We start from the raw sequence: 9656 nt of genomic DNA on the forward strand, positions 1-9656 counted from the left end.
TTCCTTTTCCCAGATGGAGTCAACATTTCCTCAGCTTTTCTGGTTTTCGAAAAGAGTGATTGTGACAAGAGGTCGTGCAGCATGTTCTGCACCGATGTACCAAGGACATCTACGCCAGCAAGGAGGGTGTGGAAATCATACATATGTAGCATAAATGTATTTATTGTGGAACAAATGCAGCTTTAATAGTTTAGCAACAGGGTCATCAATGGGCTTCTTTACCCCGATCCTTCCATTCAAAAGTCATGGTTCTTCCCACCTGCCACTTACCTAACTGTCCCCAGAGAGGCCAATGGGAGCAAAACACTCCAGAAAACATATAGTTGTTCATTACTTAAGAGTTTGTGGCAGTAAGAGCTTGAGAAGTCCCACCCTGCCCTAAAGTGAGGAGTTTGCCGAAGTGTCAGAGGCCTTTTTGACCTCGCTGCACAAATGTCAACACCATCCTAGTCATGGTGGATCTAAACCCAGACTATCATGCTCTCCCTGTACACAGACATTTGGGGGTTCAGACCCACACCACAAATCCATGTCAAGCCTGTGTGCTGGGAGAAGACGCCCTGTGTTGGTCTCTCTGCCTCACCATTGAGCACCTCAGGGGCCTCATTCATCATCTCAGACCTTGAAGCAGCCACAGGGATACCACCAGACTGGTGCTATGATGCCTGTGTACCATCTGCATCCTGGAAGGATGCCAGGCATTCACTCAAGGCATACACACATTTTATTTGGTTGCATCAAGCAAAGCAGATGCCCTAGGCCCAGCACATGCCTAAAAATTACCACCCGAATGTTTGGAGGAGACAGGTAGATCTTTGAGGGGTTTCTCTCTTTTCTCATGGGGAGGAAACATGGGGACTGTCCACCTTTAGAGAATCATCTTTGGAGCAAGACTTGCTGTTGTGCTGCTCACCTGCTTATTTTCAGACCTTGCAGTACACATCATATTTCATCTTTGCCGCCAGCTTCATTCCTCCTAGGCACTCTTCAAATTTTTGGTTCATTTCTTCATTCTGAGCTTTAGAGAAGAGGTCTCTCCAGTTCCCAACAACCCCTGTGTACAACAAGAAGTACCAAAAACTGAAAGCAGCTGCTCCTGAGAGAGAATAATACCTAGGCAGCAATGGGGCAGAATCATTGCCCACATGAGGTGGGAAGGATCTGCTTTATGCCCCTGAGAGTTCTGATTGCCTGGGTGACGCAAGGTAGCAAAGATAAGAAGCAAAGGCGGCAGCCAGGCCACAGGGAGCATTGCTGGTGGGCTGCTTGCATGCCTTCCCTCCCCAGAGGGTGTTTCCAAGGTGGTTTCATGAAGCTTTTACAGGGAAGAGAAGGGAACCTGGTTTTGCCACAAGGGAACGTTCATTCATGAATGCCTCCCTCTGAAGGGGGAAATTATTTGGGGTAGTGGGTAAGTGGTAGAGAGGATAGTGGTTAAATCCTTCTTCCTCCAAGGAGTGGTGAAGGAAAGGGATTAAAGTAAGTCCATGCCCACAGTAGTCAGAACTCCTTCTGGAGTTCTACTTTAGAAGGTAGATTCTCCATTTGCAGAGACTTACCCTTCCAGAAAAGAATGTCCCCAAACTTTCCATGGGTTTCCTTGAATTTCTCTTTCATAGCTTGGAAAGCGGTCTTCTTTGCAATTCTGGGAAAATCTTCCTCACACAGGGAGAATCCAAAGAAGGCAGCAATCCTTTTCATTCCCAGTACCTGGTCCTGGCCAAAGGAACATAGCACGGAGGTGAAAACAAAAGATTTGACATCATGGCTATGGCATGGAGCCAGCATCTGATGGAAAGCCCAGCAGAGGAGACTGTCTCCCACAGTGTCCCAAGGAATTCTAAGAGCTCTAAAAGAGAGGGAACCCACACATGGTGGCCTCAGCTTCAAGGCCTTTTATTCTCTCCCAAAAGCAACTGTGCCTGTGCCAGATATGACTCCTTCCATGAACAGGCAAGACTGTCCTCCTCTTAACCTCCCTGGGCCTCCACCAAACATAAAAGAGTAGTTCAGAAATGCACATCCTTCTAAAGGAGCAGACAGACTTGGCCCAAGAGTTTCTTCTTCCCCACAGCCATACATATCAGAGGGGTGCACAGTGCACTCATCAAGGAAGAGCTGGGTGAGACGCCACACCTTTTTGAGTTCCTCATGATCCTCTTGCGGTCATGATCCTTTGAGTTCATCATGATCCTCTTGCGGTCAACGTATTTGTTCATTCCACTAAATGGTCGATGCAGGATCCTCAGGCCACTGCTGACAAAGAATATATAGCTGTGTAGACTATTCCCCAAAACAGGCCCTTATGAAATCCCAGGAGTCAGCCCAGACAGCTCTCTAAGTGTGGCACCAGGATGGTGAAGTGGTGACCAGCTCAACATGTCTGTTCTTTCAGCTGAGGTCAGTGCAGGATCCGCTAGGTCTGGCCACTAGGTAGCACCGAACCACAAGCTCTGTTGTGGGAATGGAAAAGTCAGGCTAAAGCTTTCTCGTGATATCTCCATTCTGAGTTAGAGACAAAAGAAACTCTAATTCTCTGGTACTCCCTCTTTCTGCCATAACATGGACCTATCTGCCTGTCCTGGGAGTGCCATGGTAAGGTATGTTGGAATAGGATTCCCATGCACAGGGTCCTGTGTATGCTCCTCATATAAGGAGGAATGCCAGAGGATGCAGGGCAAAGTACACTTACCATTCATGAAGGCTGCAAAGTACTCATCCCAGGAGGCAAAGGCCAGCAGCACTGGCATGTTGTTGTAGAAGCGGTAATGGGAGACAGCCGTGTCTTTGGGGTTCCAAACTAGCACTAGGATCTAGAGGAAGAAAACACATAATTTGGTTCTGATTTGGTGACTGACCAAAATGCCATCTTCTCACAGAATCACGGAATCACAGAATCACTAAGGTTGGAAAAGACCTGTAAGATCATCAAGTCCAACCATAAAAAAAAAAAAACCAAAAAAACAAAAAAACACAACACCACCCACACACAAAAACCACCACACAAAAAAAACCACCCACACCCCACCCCACCCCACACAGCACCATGCCCATCAAGCCGTGTCCCACAATGCACAATGCCACATCCACATGCTCCTTGAATACCTCCAGGGAGGGTGACTCCACTACCTCCCTGGGCAGTCTATTCCACTGTGATACCACTCTCTCAGTAAAGAAATTTTTCCTAATATCCAGTCTGTATCTCCCCTGGCGCAACTTGAGGCCATTTCCTCTAGTCCTGTCACTAGTCACTTGGGAGAAGAGACCAACACCCACCTCTCTGCAACCCCCTTTCAGGTAGTTGTAGAGAGCGATAAGGTCTCCCCTCAGCCTCCTTTTCTCCAGACTGAACAACCCCAGCTCCCTCAGTTGCTCCTCATAAGACTTGTGCTCCAGACCCCTCACCAGCTTCGTCGCCCTTCTCTGGACACGCTCCAGCACCTCAATGTCCTTCTTGTAGTGAGGGGCCCAAAACTGAACACAGGATTCAAGGTGCGGCCTCACCAGTGCCGAGTACAGGGGCACGATCACCTCCCTGCTCCTGCTGGCCACACTATTTCTGATACAGGCCAGGATGCCCTTGGCCTTCTTGGCCACCTGGGCATACTGCTGGCTCATCTTCAGCCGGCTGTCGATCAACACCCCCAGGTCCTTTTCTGTGGGGGAGCTTTCCAGCCACTCATCCCCCGTAGCCTGGGGTTGTTGTGGCCAAAGTGTAGAACCCGGCACTTGGCCTTATTGAACTTCATACAGTTGGCCTCGGCCCATCGATCCAGCCTGTCCAGATCCCTCTGCAGAGCCTTCCAACACTTGAGCAGGTCAACACTCCCGCCCAACTTGGTGTCGTCTGCAAACTTGCTGAGGGCGTACTCTATCCCCTCATCCAGATCATCAATAAAGATATTAAACAAGACCGGCCCCAAAACTGAGCCCTGGGGGACTCCGCTTGTGACCGGCCGCCAACTGGATTTCGCTCCATTTACCACAACTCTCTGGGCTCGGCCATCCAGCCAGTTTTTAACCCAGTGAAGAGTGTACCTGTCTAAACCACGGGCCGCCAGCTTCTCTAGGAGAATACTGTGGGGAACAGTGTCAAAGGCTTTGCTGAAGTCCAGGTAGACAACATCAACAGCCTTCCCCTCATCCACTAGGCGGGTCACCTGGTCATAGAAGGAGATCAGGTTGGTCAAGCAGGACCTGCCCTTCATGAACCCGTGCTGGCTGGGCCTGATCCCTTGGTTGTCCTGCACGTGTCCCGTGAGCACCCTCAAGATGAACCTCTCCATAATCTTTCCCGGCACCGAGGTCAGGCTGACAGGCCTGTAGTTCCCCGGATCCTCCTTCCGGGCCTTCTTGTAGATGGGCGTCACATTGGCAATTCTCAACACATCACATAGAATCATAGAATTATTAAGGCTGGAAAAGACCTTTAAGATCATCGAGTCCAACCATAAACCTACACTGCCACAAGTCCACCACTAAACCACGTCCCTAAGTGCAACATCTACAAATCTTTTAAATACCTCCAGGGATGTTTACTTAATCACTTCCCTGGGCAGCCTGTTCCAATGCTTGAGAACCCTTTCAGTGAAGAAATATTTCCTAATAACCAATCTAAACCTCCCCTGATGCAACCTGAGGCCATTTCCTCTCATCCTATCATTTGTTACCTGGGAAAAGAGACCAACACCAACCTTGCTACAACCTTTCAGGTAGTTGTAGAGAGTGGTAAGGTCTCCCCTCAGCCTCCTTTTCTCCAGGCTAAACAACCCCAGTTCCCTCAGCCGCTCCTCATAAGACTTGTGCTCCAGACCCCTCACCAGCTTCGTTGCCCTTCTCTGGACATGCTCCAGCACCTCAATGTCCTTCTTGTAGTGAGGGGCCCAAAACTGAACACAGCATTCAAAGTGGGACCTCACCAGTGCTGAGTACAGGGAACAATCACTTCCCTAGTCCTGCTGGCCACACTATTTGTGATACAAGACAGGATGCTGTTGGCCTTCTTGGCCATTGCCAGCTCATATTCAGCCGGCTGTTGACCAACACCTCCAGGTCCTTTTCTGCAGGGCAGCTTTCCAGCCACTCATCCCCAAGCCTGTAGTGTTGCATGGGGTTGTTATGACCCAAGTGCAGGACCTGGCACTTAGCCTTGTTGAATCTCATACAGTTGGCCTTAGCCCATTGATCCAGTCTATCCAGATCCCTCTCTACAGCCTTTCTACCCTCAAACAGATCAACACTCCCATCCAACTTCGTGTTGTCTGCGAACTTACTTGTCCACTAACACCCACCAGACCATACCATGCTGGTTTAATTCCTTTTCTTGAGCAAGAAATCAGAACTTTGGCAGGCCGCTGGCTGTTAAAGTGAGCTTCAGGCTGAAAACAAGAAGCTTTTCAGTGATGCCCTTGGGACATAGTTCTGAACTAGTTTCAGTCCAGACAAATGAGCTCATGGGCTGCTGAACAGGAGAGCCACAAGCAGGCTGTGGGTGTACCCTTGCTTCTCCCTGCAGCAATTCCCATTGAAGACTATTTTAGCCCCAGCCTGTGATGGGTTTTCCACAGGTACCCTGGTCTTGGAGGCAAGTTAAAGAAAATGGAATAACTGCTTGACTTGCTCAGTTTTCTGACACAAACCTGGAAGCAGCTTTCTGAAGGAGATCTGAAGGGGCAGTGACACTCAGCGACAAGCACACTGATAGTAACCTCTTGATTCAGCAAAGCTGCTGCTGGGAGAGGATGTTTGTTCACAGCCTCAGCACAGAGCACTCTGCCTCTTCAACCTTGGAAATGTGCCTGTGCATTGACCAGCCCAGGTGAAAGTGCAGAAAACACATCTCACACAGACAGAGAAAAGCTAATTGGGGGTGGAAGAGCTTTTGCAGTGTGATGCTAAGAGAACACTCACATTAGCCTTGCTTTGGAGAATGGATGGGGGCAGGAGATGAAGTGGCAAATGGGTTAGTATAATTCTTCCGGAAGGCAGTTTCTTCATCCTCTTTAAAGCAAGTGGGAAGAAACATGTCAGGACAGAAGTAGCTTATTCAGTGACATGTGCCTTTTCAGGAATTGTGGGTAGTAAGAAAATGTGAGACCAGAGAAGAAGGATCTTATCCCTTGGAAAACCCACAGAGACGCACTGGTGGTGTAGGCTTCTGCCAGCCTCTGCCACAGAACACCGTTTCACATGGGACAGGTGTGAGGACAGGACACCCAAAAGAAAGGTCTTACTGATCAAACCCATGGGTCCAGGGCTGGAGCCCCCCGTGGCTTCTCAGCACTGTCTGTGCTCTGAGACCCTTACATTGGGACACCAAGGGCAATAGCACATGCTACTTGTGCAGACCAGAGCTGTTATTAAGACTCTAGGCTCTCCATTACCTCTGAGATCAGCCATTGTCTTTCCATTATTACTACCTGTAAGAAGAGCAGAGCCAATATTTTCAGTTCCTGCCAACCTCACATATCCTAGGATCTCCAAATTCTGGATGTGGAAATGTCTCTAGTTCTTTTCAACATGTATTCTTTCATTTCTTCTTCTGTATATTTGGCATCTGTTGATTCCAACTCCCTCAGCCAGTTGGTTCTTGAAAGGATAAAGACACCAGTAGCACATTCATTCGACTGCGCTTTTTCATGTCAACCTGGCTGACAGGATATCCTGTCAAACTGGTTCATGTTTGTGAACCAGTTTGGCTCTGTATTGTACTTTAGCCTGTCAACAGGTGGGTGTGCTGGTTTCGGCTGTGATAGAGTTAATTTTCCTCATAGTAGCTGGTATGGAGCTGTGTTTTGGATTTGTACTGAAAACAGTGTTGATAATACAGGGATGTTTTAATTATTGCTGAGCAGTGCTTACACAGAGTCAAAGTCTTTTCTGCTTCTCACACCACCCCACCAGCGAGTAGGCTGGGGGTGCACAAGAAATTGGGAGTGGACACAGCCGGGACAGCTGACCCCAACTGACCAAAGGGATATTCCATACCATATGATGTCATGCTCGGCAATAAAAGCTGGGGGAAGGAGAAGGAAGGGGGGACGCTGGGAGTTACAGCATTTGTCTTCCCAAGTAACGGTTACACGTGATGGAGGCCTGCTTTCCTGGAGATGGCTGAACACCTGCGTGCCAATGGGAAGTATTGAATGAATTCCTTATTTTGCTTTGCCTGCACGTACAGCTTTTGCTTTACCTATTAAACTGTCTTTATTTCAACCCATGACTTTTCTCACTTTTACTCTTCTGTTTCTCTCCCCCATCCCACCAGGCAGGAATGAGTGAGTGGCTGTGTGGGGCTTAGTTGCCGGCTGAGGTTACACCATGACACTGGGCAATAATCAGCAAGGGTATGCCAAAAGCCAACAGGGACAGAGCTGTCAGCAAGATGTTGTGCAGTGCTACCCTGCTTGCTTCAGAAGTACATCCCATCCCTCAGTGGAAACAGACGCAGATGTCCATTGCTCTTTCCAGCTCTGGCACTTTTTGGTCACCTCAGACTACTTCCTGTGGAAATTACTCAAGAGCAATGGAGGTCCCAGCACAGGGCCAACTGAGTTGTCCCTTGGCTGTTTCTGCTCTCCTTCCACAGTGCTGTCTTTGGGAACACTCTGTTCCCTCCTCCCGACCAGTTTCAGTTTATGGTCTTCGTGATCAACACAGTTTGGCGTCATTCCCAGCCCCCAGTTAGGCTTCCATAACTGGCAGCAGAAGGGGTCATCAACCAAACCAGCAGACCATCAAGTTCCTATCACCATCTTTGCACCAGACTTAGCTGTCTTGGCCTCTGCAACCTGGCAAAACTCGAATGAGAGGGACTGGGCTTGGAGAGTCAAGTCTCAGTTTTCAACTAACACCTTCTGGGATGTGTAGGTGGACCCTCACACCCTTAAACCATTTCTGCCTGTGCACAGCTTTACAGGCTGCACACAAAGGGGATGTGATAAGGATCAACAATTCCTCTTTTTCTGCAAATGACCTATTAAGATATTTCTCTAAAGTGAATAGGAAAAAACGAAGGAATCTAAAATGCCCATAGTGAAAGACAGAGGAAATAATCCAAAAGTCCTGGTGGCATATCATGTCTTTTGCCTCCTTTTAGATACTTGGGAATCACCTGCATTCCGCAATGCAGTAAGTCTATAGAAACAGCACTTCTTCTGCACTCATTAGCAGGATATATTTCCTGCATTGCCATTGCAGTGAGTAGGTTAACAAAATACTTTCCTTTATTAGTAAGAGTGGTTAGAACATCAAGGGATGTGACTTCCCTGCTTTATCCAACACTGGTGAGTTCACCACTTGAATACTGTGTGCAGTTCCTGCACTGAAGCACCAGCAATTTTGAGAGTCTGGAGGATTTGGCTGAACTTTCATGAAATCACTGGGAGCTGGAGCAAATGAAATGCATAGAAAGGTTTGGTTTGCTCAGGCTGGAGAAAAAAAAATGAGGCGTGGGGGAATCTCACTACAGTCTTCCACTACTGGAGGTTATAATGAAGACAGAGCCAACTCTTCTGAAAATTGGCCAGGAATGACAAAAGGGTCATATTACAAATCACAACAAGGGGATGTCTGACTCCATAGAAGTAAAAAAACAAACCAACAAACAAACACCATAAAAACAATCCCCCAAAAAAATTATAGTGGGAAAACACTGCAATACATTTCCAGTGGGTGGTGAATCTCCACCCTTGAAGTTTTAAAACTCTTCTGGACAAAGTCCTGAGCAACCAAACCTCACTTTGAAGGTTATATCTTTCCCCTGCTTTGAGCAGGAGGTTGTATTATTTGATGTCCAGAGATGCCTTACAACTTAAATCCATGAATCTATGAAGTCTGATGTCACCATAACCTTTTCTCAGGTATTGTTGCTGTGTTAAATGATGGCACAAACTTCTGGATTGCAGCATTGTATACTTGACTACTTATCATGAAAACAACATTCACCTCTTTTAGGATAGCCTGCTAGAATCACATCATCAATCCTGGTTTCAAAGGATTTCAGAGCTTCCAAATTTTCTGGGCTGCTAAGTGTGGCAGGGTATAAAATACCTCTGTAGGAAAACAGCTGGGGGAATCTTTTCACTCTGTGAAAAAGAATTTTCCACTATTTTGATGACTCTTTCCCTGTTTCTGCTCATATTTGTGTCCCTGGGGAACTCTTCAAACAAACAGATACAGGCTGTCTTTCCACAATGCAGAAAAACTTTATGCAACATATTAGCAAATCGGATAGGGCGTTCACTCAGGAAGGAAGGTACGAGTCACTGATTAACTCTGTACTCTGTTAACTCCTTTTGAAATTACAGGACTGGAGACTGACAATAGTGACATAGAGTCTTTGCTGCAGATGATACTAGGAACAGGAATCTATTTGGGCAACAGCTAATTGCATTCAAAGTGTTAAATGAAACCAAAGAAAGACCTATAAAGGATATTCCCTGAAATATTTTTAACCGGTGAGCAATGCACTGCAATTTGCAAACTGGACAACCAGCATGTAGTGGATATGTGGATAGTGTATCTTAACTTAGCTTGCTATTGACTCCACTAATGGTTACACATCCAAGGGTGCAACTTCCTTCCAGGTGGTGACTCTATCCTGCAGCCAATCATGATAACATCATCCCTTCAGGAAATATCTCTAGAGCTAAGGA

The 9656-nt window shown here is 47.3% G+C and overlaps 1 pseudogene; it reads right to left on the reverse strand.

Annotated features, from left to right (window-relative positions):
* Positions 1–923: 923 nt before the first annotated feature.
* Positions 924–9140, reverse strand: LOC104253199 (sulfotransferase 6B1-like; annotated as a pseudogene).
* Positions 9141–9656: the final 516 nt, after the last annotated feature.

This window comes from Gavia stellata, chromosome 2 (assembly GCF_030936135.1).
Source record: "Gavia stellata isolate bGavSte3 chromosome 2, bGavSte3.hap2, whole genome shotgun sequence".
Lineage (NCBI taxonomy): Eukaryota > Metazoa > Chordata > Aves > Gaviiformes > Gaviidae > Gavia > Gavia stellata.